The sequence below is a fragment of the Pollicipes pollicipes genome, unplaced genomic scaffold, assembly GCF_011947565.3.
Source record: "Pollicipes pollicipes isolate AB1234 unplaced genomic scaffold, Ppol_2.1 Scaffold_4740;HRSCAF=5597_pilon_pilon_pilon, whole genome shotgun sequence".
In the NCBI taxonomy this organism is placed as follows: domain Eukaryota; kingdom Metazoa; phylum Arthropoda; class Thecostraca; order Pollicipedomorpha; family Pollicipedidae; genus Pollicipes; species Pollicipes pollicipes.
In genome coordinates this window covers 38985500-38993138 of record NW_023596545.1, presented here as the reverse complement: position 1 = coordinate 38993138, position 7639 = coordinate 38985500, and the positions used below count along the sequence as shown (strand labels likewise).

The 7639-nt window shown below is 43.4% G+C and overlaps 1 long non-coding RNA gene across 1 annotated transcript; it reads right to left on the bottom strand.

Annotated features, from left to right (window-relative positions):
- Positions 1-3810: 3810 nt before the first annotated feature.
- LOC119098658 (uncharacterized) lies at positions 3811-6339 on the bottom strand. The gene is made up of 3 exons (XR_005094278.1): positions 6194-6339; positions 4781-4936; positions 3811-3846 (listed from the first exon to the last, which is right to left on the bottom strand). It is a non-coding gene; the product is annotated as an uncharacterized LOC119098658 (long non-coding RNA).
- Positions 6340-7639: the final 1300 nt, after the last annotated feature.

The following is a 7639-nucleotide window of genomic DNA, read 5'->3' as shown; positions in this document are numbered from 1 at the left end:
GGTCAGTCCAACGTCTGCACAATACCGCTCCTCTATGGGTTGATAACACCGCTTTGCACTCATCCCAGAGGACTAGCAAAACCATTTAAACCTGCCAGCGAACAGAGGGGCCCCATCTCCGATAGGCAAAATAAAGAACAGACGGCGAAGAGCCCCTTCACTGCAGTACATCTGCCTACGCACTGAGGGACACATTTCATAAGCTCTTCACATTGCTCTTTATATTTGCCCAAACACAGTAATTCAAGCAATTAGTTTCACGCCAATCGGGCAATGCTTCTGGGCCACGTAAACCCGTCCAGCAATGAGCTTTCATGGCCCACGTGAATTGCGTTAGCTTCCAGCATTGATTTCAAACCATTTCTGGTACTATCGGCTCAAGCTGGTTAATGTCAAAAATGTAACGCGAACATAATCATAATATACAATGGCAGTGTTCGGAATTCCAAAATATTTCGTGGTAGCGGAGTACAAATTTTCTACAGTGAGAGATAACAGTACAATGGGTAGCACTCAACAAAAGCGTCACTTTTCGTACGCAGCAATTCATGCAAAACCACTTTAAAGGAAAGAAAACATAAGCATTAAACATGGCACACTGGAAACAACACGATCGCATACCCTGTGCGATGAAACACATGTTCATATACATTGGTTTGCAATTTATGAAAGGCTCTGTGTATACACTCTCCAAAACGGAGGGTAATTACGCATCGGGCTGATACACTCTCCAAAATGGAGGGTGGCTACACACCCGGCTTATACACCCTCCAAAATGGAGGGTGGGTACCATACCCACAGCCAGACAAAAATGGTACACAAAAAAATGCAAATGAACATGCCACGGACGGCCACCTACTCATGCTCCACCATGATCACACTACTACCACTCCACCACGGTCGCACTACTCACGCTCCACCAGCAAACTGGTCTTAAAAGCAGCTAAACATACATGTCCTCCACCTTCCCACTACCGACCAACACACGAGGCCCTGCACGTCCCATCCGAAAAATAGAGACAGGCAACACTCTTAAGCCATTTACCGACCCAGCGCAAGTACAATGCCTGACAGACCCGTGTAGGCCGGCCAAAGGGATCAGTCAGTCACTCCGCTGATTCCCGCGGATAATGCAAGGTATTCATGGATTTTGATGCGCTTTAATCGCTACTGTTGTGAAATATGATCATTTAGGTTGCAATTAATTAATGTTTTTGTCCTAATAAACCCTTCTCCATAATTTGCCGAGCCAAAGTTATGGGCTCATGCTACTCTGGTGTCCTGGTGCTTTTGCCGGAGTGAGATGGCTGTCTCCGAAGTTTTTTTTGGCTATCTATAGCAACGTTTTTCGACTTAAAAGGTTTTCGCAGAGCCTGAATTACCAGCTTTAATTTCACACCCTTAAGTGACAAATTCAACTTGATTTAAATCCACAACTGACATAACATTTTTGTACTCCAGATACCAGGAAGTGACCCAAAATCCAACCACATGGCGGTTCTGGATAAGTGCAAATAAGTCCTTCATAATCATGATGTCCATCTCTATACATCCCTCCACATGTTTACGAACCTGTTCAAGGCATGAGCGTGAGCAGAATATTTATGCTCTTGACAAATCAGTCACGAGGAGGTGACTCATTGAAAACAATCGGGGAGTTTTACTATGTTCAACCTCCAACCTGAGCTGGGAGGCGGGCGCGAGCCGCTGAATAGTTGAAATGTTTCCGACGCCGAATTGCGACTGATTCTGTTATTTGTATTGCTATGACACAGCGGTGGCGCGTGGGTAGGCGGCCGTCTGTGGTAGGTAACTGGGTATGCGGTTTTCCATGAACGTTTGTTGCATCCTTGGCAATTAATGCGGCTCCTCGTCAATGGTAGGTTAAGCCATGTTCAAGTTTGAGTTGGTCTGCGTAGGGCATAGGAAGTAAGAGCTTTGCTAATCTAAAGACCTGTGTGATTCTGGTACTCGTTTCTCATTTCCCAGTATTGTTCAAAGGCGATTCCATTGAACATTCACATGCTTTATTTTTCACATTTTGATACATGGTTTATCACATACCTAGAAAGCGACACAGGCTGCTTCCTATTGGGCATCTTAGTCTGGTGGGTACACAATTTGTGCTCTTGCAGATATCAATACATGGCTTCTGATGGAAGCAGCAAGTCTCAAGCCGTCGCACCTTCTGGTTTTATTTTTTCCTGACACAAAGAGGTAAAATGAGTTTTTCCAAAGGCTGTTTTTGTTGCATCATGATGGAGTACAAAATATTTAATTAGACCTAGTCACAATCCTGAAGTAGGAAACCTCCTGGTATACATTATACCAGGAAATGTCAAGTTTTCCAACACTGTACAATAAAGTTGTTGAGCTGGGCCCAAATACATAAATACATCTAGCTCAAGAGGCGAACCGAGGCCAGCATATCGATGCTCGTTTATTGTTTGCAGTCGATGTACCGTTGTCCTTTTCGGTAGAATTCAGCCAATACCCAGCCATATCATACCGAACAAATGGGTCCATCTGTTCATGAACTGAACATCTGGAAACATCTGTTCCTGTTACACAGGAAATAACCAAGCACTCGTCCCCCTCCCCAACCCTTGCTTTCAGCATGTCAATCATGCTCGGCACGGTGAGGTGTCCGAGCTACAGGCAATACCTGAACAGTTCCGGCTTTCCTGCACACATACCAGGGCAGCAGATCTAACCCAGAAACATATGGGTGGTGGCCCCCGGACTCTACATCCTCGCCTATCGGGCTTCAGACGTCACCGTAGTTATTATGATAAAGAAGACGGCCACCGGCATTGTGACAGCTACACGCGCCCAATCAATGTCTTACATACTCTGCATTGCAGCCGCGTACAACTATCTCAGGCAGCAAAATCCCTGAAAAAACATTTTGGCTGTTTTGTTCACTGCCATCCTTCCGGCTTGCACCCGATCTAAGTTCCCACAGAGGAAAAGCGAACAAATAACTTCTCTCCACATCACAAATCACTTCTCCGTATCCGCACATCACGTCAACATCGCAAGAACCAAGCCAACCAACCAACAGGCACAGAGTTCTAGGGCCTTCCCAGTCTCTAGCAAAAAGGTGCACATTAGCTCTAAATGCAGACCATCTAATCATTCCCTCCCATGAGTTTGGCACCAATCTGCCTCCAGGAACATCTCGCTGGTCTGCTAGAATCTCAAAATCACAGATTGGTTCCTTTTATGCAATGCAGGGAGGTAAAAGCCTGAAGATCATGACAACATTTCCTCCTCAGAGTGTGTAATAAGTGTTTGCAGAAGCTCCAATGACAGGAATGCTGTAAGCCTTCTTGGCCTTCATCCAGCAATGACATAAATCAAGGGGTCATATGTCTGAACCATGCAAATGAAATAAATTGCAATCTAAATGCATGCCAGAAACATGGGTATCACAGTACCTACCTCAACAGATCCACCTTGATGACATAAATGTTCAAACATTGCCTGAGGTACCTCATGAATGTACATTATGGTTGTGCCAAAATTAGTTTTCACCAGTACCTCCAATATTATGGGCAAACACATGTCCAACTCACCTTTGGATAAACTGTGACATCATGGGGTTTCAGTGACATGACTTACTGACACATGATCAAAACACAAATGTTCTTTTTCCAGTGAAAACAGTGGCATATGCTAGGAATCTCTGTGAGTGCTGAAGTCCATAAGAGCTGCAATGATCCCCAACTAACATACCAGGGTCTCCACTCCACCTCCTCTCCCTCAGGCAGGAACATCGTCTGTACCATGAACTTGTGTTTGTTTTTCTCTCCGCCGGATCGTAATCGAATGGCTGAAGCATTACTGCAAAACAGAAAATGGCAGTAGCATTTGAATGATGGGACAAGGGAAACATGATCACAATGCAATGTAATACCATTACATGGCCACCTCAGCCAGGTTCAGCACCATGTCCAGTGCCATTTAACAACAGGACAGAAAAATATAATCACAACACAACACAACACAACACCATGGGCAAGTCACCTCAGGCTGGTTGAGCACCATTCCTAACAGCTGGCTCATGATGACTGCATAATGACAAAATAGCTCACCTCTCTCTCTATAAAAAGTAGACACCCACCTTTGCATCTGTCATGAGGCCCCCAATCTTATCTCCTACATGCAAACATCTGCACCTGGTGTGGATTTTGAAGCTGATTGGTGCTTACATGCATGCAAAGGTTTCTCTGGATAATTCAACACAAACACTCAGTCAACTGAGCCCTAATTTTACAGTTCAGTTACAGCAGGTCCACACAGTGTTCTAATATTGTGATATTCATGACTTAATTCTAAGCACCCTGAAGCCTTCACACTAAATTGATTGGATAATCGGGTTGCATCTGAAATAGGTTATGGGCTTGATTACAGGGGTGCAACTGTAGCACAGGCCCTGTTCAAAATGTCATCCTTAGTTGTCAATAAACTGCTATTAAAACACAATAAAATGCAGGCTCCAACAATTTGGTCCCAAATTATTGTAAGAAACACATTGTGCCTAAACAAGTTATAAATAATAAAAAAATGATCAGTTTTTACACCAAAAAAATATTGGACACAGGAAACAGATGAATAGTTTAAATAGCTGTCCACACTGGAGAAACATAAATCTGTGGCATCATGGCATGTGATTTTCCCTCACAGTATATTCAATGATAATCTGGGTTGAGTGCCCAAAACAAACATATTGTACAAGCTAGCACTCAGAATGCAAAAGGGTCAATACCACTCATACCTGCAATGTTGACTGTGGCTCCTGGCTCCACTATACCCTGGTTTGGTCGCACACAATATCTCTTTGGTGCAGTGGTCTTGATCTTGAAAGTGATCTTCTTGTCTGATGTATTGGTAAGGGTCAAGCTACTGCTAGACACTTCATCTTTAAATGGGCCTGAAAAGTCATTTGCTGTTAAATTCTCTATACAACACTTCAACAGAAAACTATACTCAACATCCAAGGGCCTATTGTTACATCCACATATGCCATGCATGACAAAGCTGATACATCCACTCAGCTGATATTTTTGAAATGGTCAAATAGCGTACCTGTGCAACATATATGAACATAGCAAAATGACAAGTCAGCAAACTCAAATGTGTCTGCCAGACAAAGACATCAGTTCCAATCATGGGAAATCTTTAAAGGACAGAACACAAAAAGCAAATCAACAAGCTTTGATCACATCTGATGGCTGAGATAACAAAGTGTTGTTCAGAAACCCTTAAAGACAATAATGAATATCACAAATTGGTTGCAACAATAATGTCCATTTCATTGGTCTCTTAAAATTATCCTGCCTTTGCAACTGCCCTCAGCTCTCTGGAAAGCTGTACATGAATATATTCACAAATATGAATTCAAAATGAGTCAAGGGTCTGTCTGCACATGACAAACATTCCTTTTTGCTCCTGTGGGTTAATGTGGAGCCATTCCATCATGCATGCTTTTGATGTTCCAAATGGCAATAAACCATGCTACCAATAGTGCTCATTATTTGATCTTCAATTAAGTTGCAAAACAACCATGCTAACAATATTTCCTAGTTACTTGAGATTAAAGCAGTCATAAAGTAAAGAAAACTTTTGAAGTATGCCTTTCTCCAACTTTTCTCTGACCAAACTACATTCTTTAAACCTGCCTCTAAAGCTGCACAATTATGTAAAAGTAAGTAGATGTTACTATGGGCACTGCATGACCTATGGCAGTTGATGCGCCCTACAACCCCAAATCATCATCATCATCATCATCAAGTAATGTTACTGAATCAATGGTAATTTTGATCTTACTGATAGCATGTCAGAGATCTTCCTGGTATCAAATGATACTCAAGTATCTTTCTAACCACTTTTAAGTAAGAGCTTGGATCTTATTTCTGCTGCAAAGATCTCGACCATTTGCACATTATGTTCTTACAATCGGACATTTCATAAATGTATGTCATCCCAATATGCAAAGCCTGCTGGGAGACATTGCTCATTATCTCTCAATCAAAACACTTCAGCAACATAGCTAGCGAAGCACCCTTTAAAATAATCTCAAGTGATATTTTTTACCGTCAAATATGGACACAAAACCATGATATAGTTGAACTTGTGCCCATCCCCAACTGCAGCACACCTATCGGCGAAACTGGCGCACACGCATTACCTTTGAATCGCAACTCCTGCGAAGGCTCGATGACTAAGAAGTTATCCGACGTCGACATGTTGGTACACTATTCGCTAGAAAACAACTTATAACCAAAGAAACACTGATGCACAACAAATTTTCGATCGCGCTCCGCGTCCCACTCCACCTCCACCTACCACAAACAAGCGAACTGTACTGAACGTAACTGCGCATGCGTTGTCAGTTGTACCAGAGAAAAATGCTTTTTTTTCGTTATTCAAGAGAACTTAAAATAGCTTTATGAAACAACGACAAAAATTATGCGCAAAGTTTCAATGTTTATTTAACGGCCTAAAGTATACTGAGTGGTACTGGTTACCCGGCGTTGCAGTGCAAAATGACAATAAATTTGACGATGTTCAAAATTTCGAGTTGTCCTCACTGCTTATCGTCAAAGGGTGACAGAGTTGAGAAAGGCTGCTTGAAAATAAAAGACGCGAATCCGGAAAACGTTCCTTACCACGGGTGTCAATTTGTAATATTTTGGGTGGGTCATTTGCTCCCTCCCCTCCCCCATCCACCCACTCCATGTCAAAGTTGGCCTCCCAACTGTGAGTTTGCCTCACCCCCAACTTTCTTGAGCCTTGAGCCCAAGTATAAGAACGAGTGCCGCACATTAAAAACAGGAGCTCAAAAATATCATAATTTCAATGACGGCTGTTCATAAGTATTTCATTTTTCAATGGAAAAGAAACTGAAACCTGTGATGTCATGTTTGGTTAAGTGCAACTGACTGATGTGCACACTTTTGGAGCTCCGCTTTTGCATGGCGTTACGATGTTTTGTTGACTCTGGTTTAGTGTTGTGGCATTGTTCGAGTGTTTTGTCACTATTCAGCAATGTTTCCATGCGTTACATATTGCAGCATGCTGCGTTATTCTGCCTCGACGTCTTATCGAAGAACGGGACAAACCGGTTGAATATCAGCCCCCAAAACGTGACAAAGCCGTCTAAGTGCCGAACGAGGGTGCCGAGAGTCCAGGGCCATGCGATTGTGTCGAAGATGGGATCTTTCTCTCGTACATTGCACAGTGGGTGCGGTCGGCGATGGCCATGGACCATCACATATTTAACTAGATGCACGAGGACAGCCAGACATCTCGTGCGTCAAGTTCGTCAGTTGTTGAGACTTCTCCCGCTAACCCAGATTGTATACGCACTAGCGCTCCAGTTGCCCAGTGAAACTGAATCATCACTGGACGTGGTTGTCAGCCAAACTCCCCCGAACGTATACAACACACGGGTATCGTGCCCAGCCCCTGCAATGGCCCACTTGGCCACTTCTACACCGAACATAGAACGCGAGGAAAAAACAGAGAAACAACATGCACATCCATGGTCGAACGAACACTGATGTGCTTCTACAGGACCTGGCTGGGGCCGACTGGAGCGCTGCCCTAATGCCTTTTCATCAGATGAACAGAG